The 23,017-nt window shown below is 43.4% G+C and overlaps 1 pseudogene; it reads left to right on the top strand.

The window, feature by feature from the left end:
- Positions 1-18,535: 18,535 nt before the first annotated feature.
- LOC125145250 lies at positions 18,536-21,159 on the top strand (annotated as a pseudogene).
- Positions 21,160-23,017: the final 1,858 nt, after the last annotated feature.

Genomic DNA, 23,017 nt, shown 5'->3' with positions numbered 1-23,017 from the left:
AGGCCGACTTTAAGAATCCTGAGACATCTCCAATTAGACTCTGTGACACTAAGGAGATCCGAAGTCCATGATCCTTACACCAATACAACATTTTACTGACTGTATATTACAATCACACCCCCAGTGTCACCCATATGAGGATGGGTTCCCCCTTGAGTTCGGTTCCTCTCAAGGTTTCTTCCTTTACCAATTTAAGGGAGTTTTTCCTTGCCACTGCTGCCTGAGTCACCTCAGACTTGCTCATAGGGGAATAAATACATACACATTGTGAACTATATACATCTAATAATAACCTAGAATTTTTATTCTGTTAATTCTTATTTCATTTATTATTCGTTATTTCCTTTATCATTAATTATGTCTACCTTCTGCTCTATGTTTATGTTCTGTAAAGCTGCTTTGAGACAAATAAACTTGAATTGAATGAATGAATGAATTGAATTGATAGCTAGTCAGGGAACAGCAGCAGCTTCTGGCAAACTCCACCCCAAACAGACCATACCAGGCAATCCTCCCTGGCTGTTCCTGCTAACTGAAGAGCCAGCAGAGGATTAAAGTGAGCATTTCACTAGCCAATCTTATTAGTAAAATACCAACAGAGCAGAGGACATGTTATTATCAGGCACGGAAAGCAGTTCCTTGCCATTTACTAGCAACCACTGACCAGTAAAAAAAAAAAAAAAAAACAACAGAAGGCACAGCATCTGTATACGATTCAAGGGCTGCAGAAGACTCCAGAACATCATGATGAGAGAAAAAAAGAAAAAAAAAAAAAGAAATGCCATCCCAATTTTCCAAGGAGCAACCAGAACCTTTTTTTAACGTTCCACTCCTGGTTCAGCTACCTTTAGGGACAGCAGCAGAGAAGAGCTAGCAGCAGCAGAGGAGAGCTAGCAGCAGCAGAGGAGAGCTAGCAGCAGAGCTACTGTAGCTCAATCACGAACAGAACAGGAGAAACCAAGTGCCTCCTCCCTGAATATCCCCCGAGTAGCCATCCCTCTAGGATCCATCCAACAACCCGAGAAAGGAGACTTCCAAAAGGCCCAACAAGAAATCCATTCTTAACTTCTTTTTCCAACAAAGAATCGACAATTTCAGGTTATTTAACAGCAGAAAGCAAATTATTATAGGCAAACGAATGAGTAGGCAACTAAGACTCCTGCGAAAACCTCGGATAAGTCCAGCTATGAAATAATTGAAGAAGCAGAGGTTAGGATGCTTCTCAGTGCCTTTCCCAGCTTTTTTTTTCTTAAAGAACAGAAACACAATACAAGCACAGCCAGTAGCCATCGATTATCAATCCACCAGGTCACTCTCTTTCTTTCGCTGGACACTGCTGCAGAGCTTCTACAAGGAGGAGAGAAATTTAATCAAGCTTTTCATTTTCATTGCTGGCTAGCATTTAACCATTGTCAAGTTAAGAAGTTAGACCATTTGTCAGTAAATATTTCCTGCATAACGTATCATAACAGCCTAGCGAGTCCTAGCATAACGTTACATGTCAAGTGACATTTTGATGGCAGCAGACGCGGGCCAGTACACAGTGTTGGTTCTACTGGATCTAACCTCAGCATTTGATACAGTTGACCATAAAATTTTGCTAAAGTGTTTGCAAAATGTTATTGGTTTATCTGGGTCTGTACTTCAGTGGTTTTCTTCTTATCTTACTGATAGAACTTTTTCTGTTTTGATAAATCAGATCATGTCTGACACTGTGCCTCTCTCATGTGGAGTACCACAGGGATCAGTATTAGGTCCTTTGCTGTTTTTACTTTATATGACACCTCTTGCTCAGAATATTCAGTGTTTTAAGCATGTGTCCTATCACTTATATGCTGATGATATTCTGAGTTTCACTTGCTGTCTAGCCTGTTGGAGTGTCTGTCTTGTATTAAGGAGTGGTTGGGCAGTAACTACCTTCAACTAAATCCGAAAAAGACAGAAACTTTGATCATTGCCCCAGATAAGAAAATTCCACAGATTAGGCAACATCTTGGTTCTTTGGGGTCTTCTGTTCAGTCAAGCCTCAGGAACCTCTGTGTTATATTTGATCAATCCATGTCTTTGGATCAACATTCAGGACAGATGGTTAAAAGCTGTTTTTATCACTTACGGAATGTTTCTGAAATGCGGAAAATGATGTCCAATGTAGATTTAGAGATGATTATACATGCTTTTATCTCTTTGTGTTTGGACTATTGTAATTCACTTTTTACTTGTCTTAGCAAACGTGTTTTAAATCGTCTTCAGATTGTTCAGAATTCAGCAGCGAGGCTTTTAACTGGAACCAGCAGAAGATCTTACATCACACCAGTTTTATACTCTCTTCACTGGTTACCAATCAAATATAGAATTGATTTTAAAATTTTGGTCCTCACTTATAGAGCCCTTCATGGGAATGCTCCTGGGTACATGGCATGACCCATCATGACGAGCAATGCAAAAGCATAGCATTACCTTATCTTATAACATAGCGTAACATACAATATTACCTAACATATCATAACATACGTAGCATAGCATAGCATAGCGAAGCACAGCCTAACATAGTGTAGCATAACAGACTGTACAACAGCCAGCCCTAAGGTCACTTCCAGCTCAAAAATGCACCATTATACAGTACGTGAACATGTGCGCCGTATCGATTTACCGTAAGTTCAAAGTGTCTTCAAACTTCCTCTTCGGCTCGAGTATACTAATATAGTAGTAATCACGACCTCTTATAATTCCATATCTCGAACACAAAAGTAGATAGCTTGCGGTTTAAACTCTAATAGCCGCCGAGTTTAAATCGCAGCAGCAGCAATGCAGAGGAAACAGCCCCATAACATAACGAGCTGGCATAGCAAGGCATATCGAGGCATAGCTTTACCTAGCATGAAGTAATCTAGCCTAACAAAGCAAGCATGGCATGACCATCGTGACGTGCATAGCAACGCATAGCATAACCTTATCTTATAACATAGCATAACATACAATAATATAACCTAGCATAGCATAACATGCATAGCATAGCGAAGCATAGCCTAACTTAGCGTAGCATAACAGACTGTACAACACGCAAGCCCTAAGGTTGCTTCCAGCTCAACAAACGCACCATTATACACGAACATGCACTCCATATCGATTTACCGTAGGTTCAAAGTGTCTTCAAACTTCCCTTTCGGCTCAAGTATACTAATAGTAATCACGACCTTTTATAGATTCATATCACAAACACAAAAGGAGATAGCTTGCGGTTTAAACTCTAATTAGCCACAGAGTTTAAATCGCAGTTGCAGCAATGCAGAGGAAGCAGCCAAGCAGACAGACTGAAAAATGCATTTAAATAGGGCGCCCTGTTTGAAAGGGATCAATAGTGCGCTTAGGAATCAGATCAGCTGATGGGCGGGGGTTAGAAAATTTGAAATTTCATTTGAATAAAAATTTCATATATTTTTATGAATGGTACTGTATTGATATTTGAAAAGCAAATGTCTTTAAACAGAAATTATATTATATTTTGTTCAGACAATATTACGTGTGCAGAAATACTGGAATGAACACAGTGTTATAGCAGCAGTTACCAGACATATTGTCAATCAACTGAAATGTCAGACAGAATGTGCAAATAGCAAAAAGTGTGCAAAAAACAGCATGTAAACAGATTGATGGATGTACATTGTAAGTGTGTGTATTTAGCATAGGTCTGTGCAGTCCATACAGTTGATGCGTGTGTGTGTGTGTGTGTGTGTGTGTGTGTGTGTGTGTGTGTGTGTGTGTTGTGCTCAGTTCAGTTATTAAGAAGACTGATGGCTTGTGGGAAGAAGATTTGATCAAGATTTGACTTTATTAAGCACATTGACAATCACACTGTGATATGGAATCCCAGTCAACACTGAGAATGGGGCGTCTTTACACAAACCCCACCCCAGGCCCGTCATCCACATCACGGCCAACCCCGCCACCTGACCCATCCCCCACCCAAATAAACATATTTCTTTATACCTTCCAATGAAACTAGATAAAAGAAAGTAAGCTACAAAGATAAAAGCCAAGAACACTGTGAGTCACAAGAGGAATTCATTTCAATGCAATGTGTTAAATGTAAATATTAACGTAATGCTAAGAGCTGAATATAGAGTACAGAGATCAACAACGATTCCACTGTGTCGTGATGGACAGAAAAACTGATGCTGAAGAGGTTTCCACTGTAAAGGAGCCATAGTTTGATTCGGGCTAACACAACGCTAATATGAAGTGTTGTCATCTAGAGAGCAAGACAGGTTTGCTGAGTGATCTGAACGCCCCAGAGGGTTTCTGAGCCCAATGCAGGAAACGTGAGCTCTATTTTTAGCTCCTTGCCTCACGGATGCACTAAGTGCTCTGGGAACGTGGTCTAAAAATAGCTGTGTTCAGGCAGAAGACACTAAATATTTGATGGTAGCCAAAAAAACAAACAAACAAAAAAAAAGTTATGTTAAATAAGCTAGTGCTAAATATAAATGAGTGAAATCTGAGGTAATTATTTTTGAGTTTTTATACATGTTACAGGGCTCTCAAGTTTTGAAGAGTTTTGTGTGTGTGTGTGTGTGTGTGTGTGTGTGTGTGTGTGTGTGTGTGTGTGTGTGTGTGTGTGTGTGTGTGTGTGTGTGTGTTAAATTGTGTGTGAAGATTGTGCTACCTCCCACTCTGGTTTGTGCTACCTCCAAGTCTGGATTCTCTATGGCAGTTTTTTTTTTTATAAAATGCATCCCGTACGCTGTGTTCAACATCACAGTGTAAATACTTTTACTTCTATTCATTCATGATCATGCTAATTTTTGTTTCTAGAGTAAACCCTAATTTACAGGAACTGCTAAGGAAGCTTTAATCTAATCACAGACAAATCGAAGAGTTAAACTTACAATTATCAGGAAATCTTCGTTCCTTTAAGACCAAGCTCTAAAGTGCTTTCATGTTTATCAGATTCTGAAATAGCTTGAAATAGTCATGACATTTACATATGATTTTGGTAAAAGACATCACTGATGTCGCTTTCTTTTGCTCTCACAGCGTTATCATGCCATGAATGGCAGTAGATACAAATGCTTACTTTTTTTTGTGTCCGCCTTTTAGATTGGTGACGTCAATTTGATTGTAATGCTACAAAAAAGAAAAGTCTCCTCCTGAGGCTAAAGAGCACAAGATAGAAGGGTTTAAATAGTACACTGGGATGAACTCGATTAGATATCACTCTTCCTTTTTTGACTCAATCAAACAGCTGTCTTCAAGTCATTCCACAGGCTTTTGATATAACAGGATTGTATGATGCCACCACCACCATGCTTCAGCGTAAATATGATGCTCTTTGAGTGTCTTGTTATAACCCAAATACGTTCTCTCTTGGTCTAACCAGACTGTAAAACATCTTTCTACAAGGTTTTGGGTGATTTAGTCAAGCTTGGATGTTTTTTAAATTGTGAATGGAGTTGCACAGAGCTGCCCTACCCTCATCCCAAAGATATGAAGAATACGAGATTGTTTTGACCTGCAGAGAAAAATTAGATGTTCTTGCAGCTTTGTTGGACAAAGATCTCATGGCAACCTCCTTGGTAAGTTTTTGTCTTGTCTTTTTGTTCATTTTGGACGAACTTCCTGTTAAAGTGTTCTACTGTAAATCTAATGTTCCACTGTAAATCTAATCTAAATCCGGAAGTCCCTTTAATCCTCCCGATTGATATCTTGATATCCTGAAAGCAGGATGAAGAAACTCCCTCAGATCATTATTTGTAGTTAATCAGAATTAGATCACTGATGCCAGCTTGAGGATATTGACCTGAACATGAGAGTGAACAGAATTGGTTCATTCAGAGCCCAGTCACATGACACATTATAAAAGGGTGTGCATACTTATGCAGCCAGGTTATTACACACTTTTAATTTGCCTGTTGGTTCAGTTTCAATTCCTCATCACTTCCTGACCAATCAACTGATAGACCAATGTGTTATAACATTATTTAAGAATGATCCTCCATGAGGGAAATGGTGACATTTGAGGAACGGGATCGAAAGCATCGTTTAGACCGTCACACTACTATGGTTCAAATTCTACCTCCAGGGTCCATAAAGTGCCTCTGACAACAAACCTGTATACATTTATTTACCCTAAATTTATAGAGATATTATCAGGGAGGTTTGTTCTTGATGAACCAAACAGACACACACACAGCTTGTGAGCTTTTTCGTAGTATAATTGATCATTGTTACACTCCATGCACTGATTAAGGACCTTTGTGACCCCTTGACCTTCTCCTAGGTGTAGGTGACAATCCAAAGAAGAAAGAAGACGAGAGAACTTTTTTTTTGGCTTAGTTTTTCTTGTGTTTGACCTCAGAGCTAATGCTAATCAAGTTTATAGACTGAAATCTTGTTTTTACTTATTTGTTTACAGGCGTTTTGGTAAACAGAGTTTAACCAAATTAGATTTCACAAAGCGGATTTCACACTTTTTCACACCCGAGTGTACAGATTAGTTGTGTATCTGAAGGGGGCATGGTCTAAACTGGGAAGTGGGTTTGTTTGTTTGTAGAAATATCAGCATCGTCGTCTGGCTCTGAAAGCTGCCAAACCTCATCTACATCATCAGCGTTTATTATTATAGGGACCTGTGGGGATATTAAATTATCTGAATGTATCTTGGTATCATCAAGTCTTATTGTATCGTATCTGAGGTTTACACCTATAGATTGTATTTCCTGAAATACTAAAAACACCAGAAAAACCTGATCAAATTTTATACAACTGAGCAATTGAGGGTTAAGGGCCTTGCTCAAGGGCCCAGCAGTGACAGCTTGTTGGACCTGAAATTCAAACTCACAAACACACAACCTTACAATCATAATTAACTACTATGCTACCACATCAAACATACTTTATCTGCCTAAAGTAATCACCTAACATTCGAGAGACTTCTCTACAATCTCAGTCCACAGTCTCAAGCAGCTACCCAAAAGAAACAGAAACATTTCATGAAAGCAGATATACCCTGGTGATGAGAGAGATCAGAAGAGAATGCTGGAGATGTTACAGTACCTCAAATTACCACTCTTTACAACCATGGTGAGCAGAAAAGCATCTCCACATGTCAAACCTTGAGTCAGCAGAAATATCACATCTGGTTTTGAGGCTGCAGCGAGGACAGGAATCAGTCGTACAGCTGACTCATGTCTCACTCTTTTCTCTTCCTTTCTATTATAGCTATGTGTCTATTATTTTTAATACGTCCTTTTAATAGTTCTCGTTCTCAGACTCCTATCGGCTATGAAGGGACTTGATTGGATTCGGTTTTACTCTGAAGACTGGAAAAAGCTCTGGAACTGGCTCTTCTATCACGAATATGAGCTGTGAAATTCGATTAGCATGCCTGTCTATATGATGTTTTTATTAAAGATGACTCATTCTGTGTGAAAAACAGACGTCAGGGCTTTTTAGACACGCTTCATGTCTGCCTTTGATACACAGACTTTTGCCCACGATGTCATGTATTTAATATTTTCCTTTGCAGAAGTTCATTTGTTATTATTTTAGGTAATGGCCTGAAGCAGATGGAGGCATTTCCATAGGATCTCGCTCGCTATTAAATCGGACCGGACAAACGGTTTGAGGCTAATGAGAATACAGTCCATCCTGAATCCTGAGTCATCAAGACATCAGTAACGGCAGACAGATTATGTCACCCCACATAGCAGACAGAAATTAAGTGTATGAGTCTCGAGAGTGTTTTGGTGCAGCAGCACAAGATAAATATCCAGTGTGTCCAAAACATTGGTTAGGACTCTGATCAGAAGGCTGGGGTTCAAGCTGCCACTGCTGGGCCCTTGATCAAGGCCATTAACCATGTCTGCTCCAGGAGTATGATGGATTGTGGAGACACCTTGTGAATATGATCATACCCCTTGTGGCGATGATCTAACATCCTTCCACAAGGACAGTCACATTCTATCCACGTTCTGCGTGTCAGATCTTATGAAAACACCACAGGAGATGATCCTAGATTAGTATGATTAGAATATTACATATGGTATGTGTGATGTGGAGTGTGGAGCTATTGGGATTGTTGGTGACTGACAGGAAGAGCTGAGTATCATGTTAAAATCTGCAGTTAGCTGAAGGACAATCCAAACAGGCAGGGGAAGGTCAAAACCAGGAAGTGAGACAAGTAGAAATACATGAAAGTGCACTAGAAAAAGAAAAGACCAGAGATCGTCAACAGCTATGCTGGGAAAAAGAAACAGGTGCAAAAGATGATTGAAGAAGATGAAGATGAAGTCTGTAGATTTTAAAGCAAAAAAAAGGGTTTATGTGGGGTAGGGGCATACTCTCTCTCCCCTGTCAATCACAGAGATACGGACAATGTCAGTAAAGATTATGGCGAATTTTACATTCTGTGAAAAGGTCCGGAAAAATTACCTAAGGATATACTAATCCCGTCCGAATAGACCCGCTGTGAATACGTACGGTAAAATTCCGTCATTTCCTGTTTAAAAGTAGTTTTTGGCGTGTTTTTGCAAGCATGGAGGCGCTTGAAGAAGCATTTCGTTGCGTTGTAGGTGGTGGGCCAACTCTGTGGCAAACCTCCAGTGTTTTCCGCATACCATTTAAAGCAAAAAGGGGATCGAAACACTCATTAGAGGCACAAAACCTTTTAGCTCTAGGTAAGTGTCTATTACCACCACAGTCCAATCAGAATTGTTAGACTGGATTTAACTGTTTTATATAACATATATATATATATATATATGTGTGTGTGTGTGTGTGTGTGTGTGTGTGTGTGTGTGTGTGTGTGTGTATATACTGCTCCAGTTTCGTGCTTTTCTTGTTTGCGCCATGTCTGTTACGCACATGACGACAAGGAGGTTACTGTGGTGCGTAAAGCAAGGTACCCCTCCCACTTCTGCTAGTTTTACTCGTCCCGTGCGAATTGGCCAATTAATATTACAGACGTCCTGAGGTAAAATTGCATTACTCCACGTCCCCACATAAAACTAATCCCGTCCAAATAGGGCTTAAGAGAAACCTTTAGGCAAATTATTATTAGCATGTGAAAAGGAGCAGCTGTGGATCTCAAGATATTTTTTAACACAACATTACTGAGTATTTTTTAAATACATATAATGAAGATTAAATCTGTTTATTACAGCTGACATACAGTAAAGTGTGAGTGGGTTGGAAAGCCAGTCATTTTAATTACTTAGCCAAGCAGCTAGTAATGTTATGTTATGTTATGTTATGTTATGTTATGTTATGTTATGTTATGTTATGTTATGTTATGTTATGTTATGTAGATTAAAATAAATAAACCTCCACAGTTTACTGTAGCTCTTAGCATGCTTGCTAATAAGTAAGGGAAAACTTAAGTCATGTGTCAGTCCTTCGAAACAAAAACAATAATTTATATATCCTAGAATCTATAAAACTCTATAATTCTCCCCTTTTAAAGGACTCCTAATATTTTTTTAATAGGAAAAGTGAAAAAGTAAATAAGTGTGAGAATTCTTATCGAAAAGTTACAGAAGATAATTCCCACATTTATTTTCTTTCCAGACTGATAAGATGAAGTGTTAGCAAAGGAGGAGGTGAACTCACGTTTTAGCACTGATGGCTGCCAGGAGCTCATTTTTGGAAAGATGATGAAGGAAAAAAACATTCACACACAAAAAAGTGATAATTTTTATCTGCTTTTGGATCATTGCATCTCTTATTCCTTACAATCACTCTGACTTCCTGTTTCTTTTCCTGTTTGTCAGACTTTTATTTGCCTGATATACAGCAAAGAACAAAAAGTCAAACTCCTAACCACTTACAGGAAAATGCAAATGTTTGCACAAAGCCCCTATTTTTTATTTATTTTTTTTTTTTTAACAACATAATGTCTAAATATTACAGGAAGTTACATGACTAATTTCTCAAACATTCCACAACATTTTTTAAGAGCATAAAAAATTCCTTTGATGTGAGTTCCCTGTAATCAGCGCTATGTTTGTCCTTGAAAAACAGGAAATGGAAACATTTTGGTCTAAAGATATTAACTCAAAACTAAACCTTAATTAGATGCAAATGCATTCACTTACATTCTGACTGCTGTTCATGAAACCATTTCTAGTGTCCTGTGACAAGATCTCACATTCCATGAGAATTCTCTCTCTCTCTCTCTCTCTCTCTCTCTCTCTCTCTCTCTCTCTCTCTCTCTCTCTCTCTCTCCTTTAGAAACTCACACGGCAGGAAGTTCAGCATTTTTGTGTGACTAGTAAAACAAACCTACCGTTTCTGTCAGGCTTGTGCTCAGTGACAGCGCCTCCGGGCCTGACTCTATCTTTAGAAAGCTTGAAGGATAATTTCAGCATCCACCTTTAATATTTTAGAGGATTGAAAAAACTTTCCTTCCACAGTTGCAGAAATAGCACCGTTCCACACAGAGGGTTGAATAATAAAAGAGGAAATTTTTTAAAAGCATGCATGGCACGCACACCCCTGGGTTAAAAGCAGGTGATCGACAGGTTTCATTTTGTTTTTAGCTTTTAAGGTCAATCTTTTATGCAGTCGAACAAACAGAGCATTATAATCTAGAGGGATTATGACAGTGTATTATCTTAATCCAGACATTTCTTTTCCTTTTCTTTAATTTCTATAATTATAACAAATGCTTCATACATTAGCAAAGCTTGAGGACATTTGTTTTTGAAGGGCACACCTGGGTGCATTTTCCACATGATCTCTCAGCATGTTCTCTTGATCATCACAGATGTGACGTTTTATACAGTTCTACCATCCAGGTCAAGGCTCCTTTGTATTTTCACCCTGATTAGCTTGAGGGAGGAGAATGCCTCTCTTTATAGTGCAGGGTGAGATCGTATCCCCAGGGCCACGGTTTAGCCCTAATCAAAGGTGTTTTAACATGACCTTCAGGGGGTTGAAGAAGATCATGAATAAGAAGCCTTTATTTGTCACATACATGACAGCACAGGGGGGACACGGTGGCTTAGTGGTTAGCACGTTCTCCTCACACCTCCAGGGTTGGGGTTCGATTCCCGCCTCCGCCTTGTGTGTGTGGAGTTTGCATGTTCTCCCAGTGCCTCTGGGGTTTCCTCCGGGTACTCTGGTTTCCTCCCCTGGTCCAAAGACATGCATGGTAGGTTGATTGGCATCCCTGGAAAATTGTCCGTAGTGTGTGTGTGTGTGTGTGTGTGTGTGTGTGTGTGTGTGTGTGTGTGTGTGTGTGTGTGTGTGCGCCCTGCGATGGGTGTGCATGGTTCTGGAGTTTCCTCCTCCAATCCATAAACATGTGCTGATGATTGATTCCCATCTCTAAACTTTTTGTAGTGTGTGAGAGTGTGTGCATTGTGATGCATTGGCAAATCTTCCAGTGTGTCCCCTGTCTCATACTCAAAGACTCCCGAGTCTCACCGGATACCCTTCTGGTTCCCCAAGACCAAGTGTAGGATAAATTCTATGGCTAGATGGATTATTGGATAAATGGATTTGACTATTCGCAGGACATGCTGTGAAAAGATGCATTTCTTTATTCAATGTGAGTAAATTTTGCTACCCCTACTTGATTTTATAAGCAGCCATGGCAGCTGTTGGGATCTAAGAGCCTGGATGAGGGAAAATGGAACCAACAAACACTGGAGTCAATTATTTCCCTTGCAGATAAACAAATAAAGACCGGAGGGTCAGAATGAAACTTGCTAATGATTTGTTTAGCCCTTTGTTTAACCCAGGATTAGCTCTGGATCAACTGCCATCCTGACCAGTGTAAAGCACAGAACAAATGACAATTTTTGGGAATGAACCAAAACAGGTCAACTGACTGCATCCACTGAAAATATCAGTGGATTGAACTGAATTAAAACAAAAATATTCTCTTTATAGCAGATTGTTTTCTTGAGCAGCAGAAGGCCGGGTTAATAATTAAAGCACTGATAAAATCCTGCTGAATCAGTAATTGTCCAGAAAGTAGAAAGGAAGTTTCCAGTTGGTTAAAGTGGAAAGGACATTTCCACTTTGTTTGTCTTGTCCTGCACTGTTTACAACAGGTTGTACAGTTGCATTTTATGTGGCTGAGACTTACTCGGTCTTTGGCTCTGTCTTTGTTTTATGTAGTACCCTGGTCTTGGAGAAACGTTGTCTCATTTCAATGTGTACTGCAACAGCTATATATGGTTGAATTTACAATAAAAGCTTCTTGACTTTAATTGACTTGAAATGTGAGCATGCAAGGATGAGACAGGAAAGTGAAGTGGACGGTTTCCAAGCAGAATGACACCAAGTAGGCGAAGTAAGTCAAGATGATGAAAAGAGCTGAAAAAGAGCATGGAGGAAAACCAACAAAGCGCTCGACTGCAACCGGGAGAAAACCTTGATGAAAGGAAGCTGAAGAACGACATGAGCATGTTTGAAAGAGACACAAAAAGAGAAAAGGAAGCTGAAAAGATGAAACTGTACAACAGAAGGAAAAACAAAATATTCAGAATACAGGTAAAAGTATAAACTGTATTATATAATACTTAGATAATCTTTGTCTGTTAATTAGAGCAAGTATATTCAGGAACATTCCACTGCTAAGTCCAGGTGGTTTATCGAGAATATATTATGAATACATGAACAACTACATGAACAGCTCATTACTGCTGTTACTACTTCAGAAAGTTCATCATTTATCCTGTCATAAAGCTTCAAAATCCTCCTTAAAATTGTCTGAAAAACCCCAAAATCACTGGAAATAAGATCGCTGATGCATATGGGTGATGAGTGTTTTCAGGCCACGCCCACAAACAACCAATACATCAAGAGAGTACAGAGTAATACAAGGTCACAAAGACAGTAAGACAAAGAATGTGTGTGTTTGTGTGTGTGTGTGTGTGTGTGTGTGTGCGTGCCTGTCTGTCTGTGTTGCTGCAAAGTCAGTCACATTTCATTTTCATGCCTCATGCACACACACACACACACACACACACACACACACACACACACACACACACACACACACACACACACACACACACACACACACACGAGAAAAAATAGAGAGTGTGCAGCCATGCAGATGACACGCATGTTTAAGCTCCTGTGCACATTCAGGTTCTGTTTTTTACACACACACACACACACACACACACACACACACACACACACACACACACACACACACACACACGCTCACGTGCACTTTCTTTCATTTCACGTCCCTCAAACACACATACTCAGACGCAGTTTCATTCACATTACACACACACTTTGTCTGTCTGATTCATATATTTTCCATTGTCATTCATATTCTTTCTCTCATACACACACACTAATGTACATGTTCACGTGCACTTTCTTTCATGTCACACTTACACATACTCACGTGCAATTTCATTCACGTTCCACACACACACACACACACACACACACACACACACACACACACACACACACACACACACACACACACACACACGTACTGTACATGCTCATGTACACTTTCTTTCATTTCACATCCCTCACACACACATACTCAGATGCAGTTTTATTCACATCACACACACACACACACACACACACACACACACACACACACACACACACACACACACACACACACACACACACACACTTTGTCTGTCTGATTCATATATTTATATTTTCATTCATATTCTTTCTCACACACACACAAACAAAAAAAACACACAAACACACACAGTGTCTCTGATTCATATATTTTCAATTATTTTCCTTTCTTATCCTTTATACGTACACTTTTTCCTCCGTATGTGTTTTTATCCACCCACTTTATTTTTCCACCTCTCTCTCTCTCTCTCTCTCTCTCTCTCTCTCTCTCTCTCTCTCTCTCTCTCTCTCTCTCTCTCTCAAACACTCCAGGTGTGACACCATTAATTCATGCATTACTCTCAGTATATAAATGTGATGCCCAAAAACTAATCTCTATCTCTGTCTCACTCTCACTCACCCTTATTCGTCTCTCTCTCTCATTTAACTCTCTCTTTCTGTGTCTCATTTTCTTCAGTATATCTGCAACTTTTCTTTCCATGTCTCTCTCAGTGTCTTCCATTCTGCCTCTCTCTCTCTCTCTCTCTCTCTCTCTCTCTCTCTCTCTCACAAAAAAAAATTGTACCCTTTTATTATAATATAAAATAAAATGATATAAATCAACATCAATGACTGTTACTGGATCCTAGAATTTAATATTGCCGCTAAAGGTGAAAATAGTGCTAGCGTTGCTAGCAGAACTGATTACCACAATCATCACAACAGCTAACGATTAGCCTTTAGCTAGTATTATCTGGATAGCTAGCTAGCTACAGTAGCTAACAGATTAGGGATAAAGCTGGTGTTAGTTAGCCTTAGTGTAAAAGTTTAGACTTTTTTAAAAGAAAAGAAAATACCTGAGGATTTCATCACATGAGCAAGTGAACTTTTTAGTAAAAAAAAATTGTCATTTCTGAACAAAGGATGGTTTCACATTAACAGTGATATTTGGATGGTTTATGTTAGACTTCAATCTCACCTCATGTTATATGGATATTATGTGCATCAGGAGTGAATGTGGATTGTGTGTGTGTGTGTGTGTGTGTGTGTGTGTGTGTGTGTGTGTGTGTGTGTGTGTGTGTGTGTGTGTGTGTGTGTGTGTGAGAGAGAGAGAGAGAGAGAGAGAGAGAGAGAGAGAGAGAGAGAGAGAGAGAGAGAGAGAGAGAGAGAGTGAAACATGTCAATGAACCTGAACCTGGAGATATCAGACGAAGAAATCATGCTCAATCTCTGATCACATGACCTTCTGTCTTTCACTCACACTACATCCTCAGATCGTGTGCACTGCTATTGTTCCCTTAATCAGGAGATCAGGAAGGAGAGGACAGACACAAGCGAGGCACAGAGGCGTTCTATTAACTACGACTCTTCAATACTTCAATTAAACAGAGTACCCGAGTTGAACAGAGAGTCTGTTGAGTTTTGGCACAGCTCCTTAGAGTATGGATTAGTTAATCAGAGATATTTTTACATTCCACACAGAGAGGTACAGTAGAGTAATTAGTCTTCAGGTTTGACAGATTTTGCTGAATTTCATAAACACCTAGAGATACAGATTTTACTGCTCTTGATACTGCTGGTTATATGAGTTGTAGCATCTGGCACCGGTCACTTTAGATTTCATGTCCCAGGCACCCTAAATTTCAACATCTACTCCTCAATTAACCGATGACCACTCAGTTTTACGATTTTATTGAGGGCTATACCCACAACTGGCTCCAGAATGTCTGGAACCTACACAAGGACCTTTAAATTGTCACAAACACCACTAATCCGTGGTCAGACTTCCAGCAAGCTTCACTTCCAAGAACGACAACTGCTCTGATCTTCAGGAGAACTTGGAAGAACGTCTGGCCCCACCCTAACTGACTTTTCAGAGATTTCCCTGTTGCATCCGGACTCTTGTTCAGTAAGCCAATGCAAGTAACCGTTTCCTTTACCAACCAATTTAGATGCGTATTTTAAGTAGGAATCTTTCATTGAATCTTAAGGTGAATTTAAGTTTCTGTGACGATTTCTGTGACATGGTCTATTGAGTTAATTTAATTTAAATCACGGTATACAGTAAAAGGAAAGTAAATCTTTCTTGGCCGGGAAGATAACGCCTTCATAGAATTAATAAAGGTACACGGCCTGTTCGCCGGACGAACAGACCAAATAAGCGTAACCTTAATTCCAGTACCGTTAATTTCAACTTAGGTTAAAATATTTAGAAGTCACTATAACACGTTATAGTGACTTATAAATATTTACCTTGCTTTGTGAGCCAAAATCGCTACAAGTTGATAGATCTGATAGAGTGACCTCTATTTCTCTAACCCACAACTAATCACTGTTGTCCCCAACAACCAACCACTAATCACTGCTGTCCCCAACAACCAACCACTAATCACTGCTGTCCCCAACAACCAACCACTAATCACAGTTGTCCCCAACATCCAACCACTATTCACAGCTATCCCCAACAAACAACGATTAATCACTGCTGTCCACATCAACCAATCAGTAATCATTGCTGTCCACAACAACCAAACCACTAATCACTGCTGTCCCCAACAAACAACCACTAATCACAGCTGTCCCCAACAAACAACCACTAATCACAGCTTTCCCCAACAACTAATCAATAATCACTGCTGTCCCCAACAACCAAACCACTAATCACCACTGTACCCATCAACCAATCAGTAATCACTGCTGTCCCCAACAAACAACGACTAATCACAACATTGTTTAATGCATGTGCCAGTCAGTGTTGTATAAAGTACTAGAAAGCTATACTTGAGTAAAAGTACAAGTATTGTACTAGAAAAAGACTTTGGTAGAAGTGAAAGTTGCCTTTTAGAATATTACTCAAGTAAAAGTCTTAAAGTATTGTGACGGCGGCACGGGCACCACCGCAAACACACCGAGGAAAAACCGCTCTTCGCCCACTGCAGCGGCAACCCGGAAGCGAGAGAGAGGAACAGGCGGCGGTTCAGCACCTTGGCAGCGGCGCTAACCGCGAGCTCCAAATCTTCAGCACCATGGCCAGCACCGCGGCAAGTGAGAGCGGGGCGGAGCGGCAGGAAAACACAGACCAATCAGGAGCGCCGCTGGAGCATTCACCCTCCAGGAGGAAAGCACAGCAGGAAGCAAGGCTCAGCGGCTGGAGAAGGAAAAGGGGGTGTGGCCTAACCGAGACTAATGCTTGTTATTTGTTCTAATATCTTTCTACAGAGACATCCAGCTGACTCAGGACTCCCTACCACCGACTGCGCCTGCACAACGTGCCTGGAGAGATCTGCTCCGCCGCTACCCTGCCGCCCTCCTCCTGTTGTCTAGACAGAGAGCCTGGACCCCTGCCCAGCGACCCCTACAGGGAACTATTCTTGCTTTCACTGCCTTCCTACTTTTCCCTTATGCTTTCAGTGTTGGACAATTAAACTCACTCTTCTGCTAAAACCCTGATCCAGTCTCTCTGCCTCTTCTTAAGTGTCCCGTCTCTCTAAGAGCCCTACACTGGTGGGGAATGCAGGCGTCGGACACGGAAGCAGCTACGGAGCCCTCTGTGGGGCAGGTGCTACAACATCTCATGCAGGCCAGCCTCCATCAGCCCGAAGTGACTCAGGAGCTGCGGCCGTTCCCCTGTAACTGCGGCCGGAGATTTCCACAGGTGGCGGTATGATCCAAACAGCAACCCTCACACCCCAATTGGATGAACTGCTGCATATCACCAGACGCTGGTTGCAGAGCGATCGCCTCACGGCCAAAGAGGTCGTGGAAAGAGTGGCCATGGACCGGTTCCTACGGGCGTTACCGGTATGACACAAAGGACCTCCTGAACACCCTGGAACATGCCAAGGCCACCCTCGAAATGGGCCGGGAGGCTCGGAGAGACTTCCAGGCCAGCGCCCGCCACCCCCGGCCCCGGCAACAGACAGTTTAGGAACAGATCTGGGAGAAAAAAACGATGTATAGACGCCCCACCCTGGGACCGGTTGATGAGCCCATGCCCACCGAACCGGACCTCAGAACTCCAAACCAGGCCCACAAACAATGGCTCGCAAGCTGCGGCCTGCACACCCACGCCATCCCAAAGGGGGCCTTTTGGGAAAAAATTGCCCAGTAAGGGGGCCTCTTACTGTGGAGGTAAATGGCCACCCGGTGCCTGCACTCCTGGCTTCGGGGAGTATGGTCACCCTGGCCCGCCCGGCCGTACTCCCCGGCCCCATAAAGTCGGTGGGGACTCTCGCGGTCTTGTGTGTCCATGGCGATGCCCGCTCGGTCCCCACCGCACAGGTCAAGATCCGGAGCCCAGCAGGAGAGTGGCCGCTCCTCATCGGCCTTATCCCAGACCTCCCTGTCCCCCTCTTATTGGGACACGACTGGCCTGGGTTCGCCGCCGCAATGAAGGCCACTGCCAAGAGTGGGTCGGAACGGGGGAAGAAGGGTCGGGACCGCCGGGCGTACATGGCTCGCGAGGATCGAGACACCAGAGACTCCTCCCCAGGTGAGCCCCCGTTGCAGGTTAACCCTCTGTCTTCCCTGTTTCAACAGGCCACCCAAGAGAGAGGTTTTGGAAAAGAGCAGAAAGAGGATGACCGGCTGAAGCACTGCTGGGGCCAGGTCCGGCAGGTGGAGGGAGTAAACACCGACCCTGCCCGGCGGCTTCCCCCGTCGTACTTCCTGGTGAGAAATGGGCTGCTCTACTTCCACACCGATAGGAGAGGAGAACCTTGTGACCTACTGGTGGTGCCACGCCAACGTACCCCCCCCCCCCCCGGTCCACCTAGCACACACTCACCCCTTGGGAGGCCACCTGGGGCCCAAGAACACGTTAGGGAAATTGCGGGCTCGGTTTACGTGGCCGGGCATGAACGCAGAGGTCCTGGGCTTTTGCAGGGCCTGCGCCACATGCCAGCGAACCTCTCCCCTGAAGCCAGCTCCGGCCCCCCTTATTCCCCTTCCTATCATTGGCATCCCCTTTGAGAGGCTCGGCATGGACCTCATTGGGCCACTACCAAAGTCTGCCCGGGGCCATGAGTACATCCTGGTTATGGTGGACTACGCCACCCGCTACCCCGAGGCGGTCCCACTTCGGAAGGCCACCTCTCAGAGCGTGGCCAGAGAACTGCTTCTGCTCTTCAGCCGAGTCGGGATACCCAAAGACATCCTGAGTGACCAAGGTACGCCCTTTATGTCCAAACTAATGATGGATTTATGTCGGCTCTTGCAGGTCAAACACCTTAGGACCTCTGTCTACCATCCCCAGACTGACGGCTTGGTGGTACGCTTCAACCAGACCCTGAAACGTATGCTACGGAAGGTGGTAGACCAGGAAGGACGGAATTGGGATCTCCTCCTTCCCTATGTCCTTTTTGCAATCCGGGAAACGCCCCAGGCGTCCACAGGCTTCACCTCTTTCGAGCTCCTGTTTGGGCGGCGGCCCCGGGGCATCCTGGACGTTGCCTGGGAGGCTTGGGAGGAGCAACCCTCCCCCTTCCGCTCCGTCATAGACTTTGTCCAGGATATGCAGTCCCGCATCGAGCGCGTCGGGCCCATCGTGAAGGAACACCTAAAGGAGGCCCAGCGTGCACAACAAAGAACGTACAATCGACCAGCCCAGGCAAGGGAACTGTGCCCTGGGGACCAAGTAATGCTCCTCGTTCCCAGCGCCGCCTGTAAGTTCCTGGCAAAGTGGCAGGGCCCGTACACGGTCCTCGAAAAGGTGGGTCCAGTGAACTATAAGATACAACAGCCAGGTAAGCGTGCAGACACCAAGCTATATCACATCAACCTTTTAAAAAAGTGGATTCCCCCGCCGGCTGTGGTGTCTGCCTTTGCTTCCCTTCACACAGATCCCCTAGAACGGACCCTAGTACGGAGGGGAGAGGATCTCACACCAGCCCAGCAGCACGACCTCACAGAGCTCCTGGACCAGTTCGCAGATGTCTTCACGGCACTGGTACACCATGAGATCAAGACCCCTCCTGCGGTGGTGGTACGGCAACGACCATATAGGGTCCCGGAAGCCCGACGCGCTACCATCGAAGAGGAGGTAGAACGCATGTTGAAAGAGGGGATTATCGAGGAATCGGCCAGCCCTTGGTCCAGCCCCATTGTGCTGGTGCCTAAACCAGATGGGTCCGTTCGTCTCTGCAACGACTTCCGGAGGTTCAACCAGATTTCAGATTTCGACAGCTATCCCCTCCCCCGAGTAGACGAACTAGTGGAGCGGCTGGGGAAGGCTCGATTTATTTCCACCCTTGACTTGACGAAGGGCTATTGGCAAGTCGCCCTGGCGCCGGAGGCAAAGCCAAAGACCGCCTTCAGCACCGCACATGACCACTGGCAGTACCGAGTCCTTCCGTTCGGCCTACATGGGGCCCCGGCCACCTTCCAACGCCTCATGGACATCGTCCTCCGGCCTCTCCGCGCCTTCGCTGCCGCCTACCTGGACGATGTAGTAATTCATTCCTCCACCTGGTCCGATCACCTGTTCCATCTGGGGGAGGTTCTGGGGGCCCTCCGGACATCCGGTCTTACGGCAAACCCCCACAAGTGCCACCTGGGCTTGTCTGAGGCCCAGTATCTGGGCTACTGCATCGGTCGGGGACTGCTAAAGCCCCAGGAGAAGAAGGTCCAGGCCGTGAGAGAATACCCCGGCCCACGTCAAAGAAACAGGTACGGGCCTTTTTGGGATTGGCGGGTTATTATAGACACTTTGTGCCTAACTTCTCCTCTCTAGCTGCCCCTCTTTCAGACCTCACCAAGAAAGGTCAGCCGGATCGGGTGCACTGGACGGATGGCACAGAACGGGCGTTCCGCCAGCTCAAGGAGGCTCTCACCACCCAGCCAGTACTCCGGAACCCGGATTTTGGTCGTCCCTTTTCGCTGCAAACAGATGCGTCTGAAACAGGGCTGGGAGCTGTCCTTTCACAGGAGTTCGATGGGGAAGAGCACCCTGTCCTCTTTATCTCCCGGAAGCTGACCCCTGCCGAGAGAAACTACGCCGCCGTGGAAAGAGAAGCCCTGGCCATCATGTGGGCTGTGGAGGACCTCCGGTACTACCTGGCAGGGCGGCACTTCACTCTGGTGACGGACCATGCCCCTCTACTCTGGATGGCCAAGGCAAAAGGACACCAACGCCAGGGTAACAAGGTGGTTCTTATCTCTGCAAGATTTCTCGTTCCAGGTTCTGGGCACCACCGCAAACACACCGAGGAAAAACCGCTCTTCGCCCACTGCAGCGGCAACCCGGAAGCGAGAGAGAGGAACAGGCGGCGGTTCAGCACCTTGGCCAGCGGCGCTAACCGCGAGCGCCAAATCTTCAGCACCATGGCCAGCACCGCGGCAAGTGAGAGCGGGGCGGAGCGGCAGGAAAACACGGACCAATCAGGAGCGCCGCTGGAGCATTCACCCTGCAGGAGGAAAGCACAGCCTGCACAACGTGCCTGGAGAGATCTGCTCCGCCGCTACACTGCCGCCCTCCTCCTGTTGTCTAGACAGAGAGCCTGGACCCCTGCCCAGCGACCCCTACAGGGAACTATTTTTGCTTTCACTGCCTTCCTACTTTTCCCTTATGCTTTCAGTGTTGGACAATTAAACTCACTCTTCTGCTAAAACCCTGATCCAGTCTCTTCTTCCGTGTCCCATCTCTCTAAGAGCCCTACAGTATCTGATATATACTGTACTTAAGTATCAAAAGTAATTTTCTGATATTAAATGTTTAATGTTAATGTTTAAGTATTTGAAGTAAAAGTAACATTTCAGTGATTTTCGGTAGGCAGGGGCGAGCAGGGGCGGTTTTAGGATTTCATCTTTAGGGGTTTTAGCCCTCAGTAAGAATTTAAAACAGGAAGAGTTTAATATTATATATTATATGACTACATAGTAAGCCAAAAGTTATGGTATTATTAAATGGCAAAAGTGGACACCAAAATTTTATGCATGATGATGCCAGTCTTGAATCAGTTCATGTATGTGTGCATTCTCTACAAACAGTGAGTCCAATGAATGCAGTCATTAATAAAAAAAAATATTCACAAGACAAAGACCAAATCAATAAATGTTATTTTTATTTAGTAATTAATGGATTGTTTGCATTAATATTTTGTTTGTGCTACAACTCTGGTGATAAGAATAGTGACATTTCACTGCTTTTGATTGCCGTCTTTGCGGCTTTCCCCGATTAACGTTATACAGTAGATAAATGCCTCCAGCTCTGACTGCGTGTGCTTCTCCGTAGTGCGAGCGGACGTGCGTAATGCAATCTAGGAGCAGTGATTCGCCAAAGCTCCCTTATTACAGTCACACACATTTCTTCCGATTTTATTTTGTAGTAACGAGTAAGATGAGTGGAAATATAACGGAGTAAAAGTATACATTTTATCTAGGAAATGTAGTGGAGTAAAAGTGAAAGTTGATATAAATTTAAATAGCGAAGTAAAGTACAGATACGTGACATTTCTACTTACAGTAAGTACAGTAACGAAGTATTTGTACTTCGTTGCATTACAACACTGGTGGCAGTCTGAATTATTGTTTATTAATAAACAGATCATTCATAAGTAATTTTTGCTTTGCATCCTTTTTCCCCACTTCAGAAAGTATTTAAATGAGCCTCAGCGCCCTCCCCTCCCCTTCACCCTAACTACCCTAAAACACCTTTAAAATCCAAAAAAACACTGGAACCATTTTCACAGCAGGACATCTGTTGGTTTGACACGGACCATCTGCTTAGTAACAGAAAATGCTAATTTACAGCCCTATTGTAATGACTCGTGATCATTACAGAGGAACTTGTACGTGTGAGAGATTAGGAATGTGCAGACGTTAAGAGCTAAGAGTTTAGATCTACTCCTGAAATTTACATCTCAAACACTTTCCTTTGGTGTTACAAGATATAATTTTTTGCCTATTTTTTTAAGTCATTCAAGAACCAATCCCTGGACACCACAGTTCACAACAACCAATCCATGTTAAGTATTGTGCCCAACATCCAATCACTGATGACTACTGTTTCCAACAGCCAATCACTGAGCACCATTAACAGCACCAAGAAGTTCCTAAATAAATAAGCAAAACCTTACACACAGTTTCTAAATAAACATTCTGGAGAGTGAAAGTTTCTCGATAGAAATGAGTGCAGAGTCTGGAATTTGATTGATATATTGAATATTTCTTGCGGTGTTTTGTTCGTTCAGTCGAAAGAACAAAACGGAAACAGTTAGTGAAAAGAAACATCAAGATGTATTTTTCCACACCAAAGCACACCTCCCCTTACCTATAACAAGACTAAGTGTGTCTGTGTGTTTGTGTCTGTGTGTGTGTGTGTGTGTGTGTGTGTGTGTGTGTGTGTGTGTGTGTGTGTGTGTGTGTGTGCACCTCATTTCCCAGAACAACAGATCGCTGAAAAGACGGCAATTTTACCCCCTTCAGATCTTCTCGTGAGGAAAGAATGGGGTGCGAGATGAGGAAG

The sequence above is a fragment of the Tachysurus fulvidraco genome, chromosome 7, assembly GCF_022655615.1.
Source record: "Tachysurus fulvidraco isolate hzauxx_2018 chromosome 7, HZAU_PFXX_2.0, whole genome shotgun sequence".
In the NCBI taxonomy this organism is placed as follows: Eukaryota; Metazoa; Chordata; class Actinopteri; order Siluriformes; family Bagridae; genus Tachysurus; species Tachysurus fulvidraco.
Note: the sequence above shows the minus strand (reverse complement) of the source record. Positions and strands in the feature narration are given on the sequence as shown.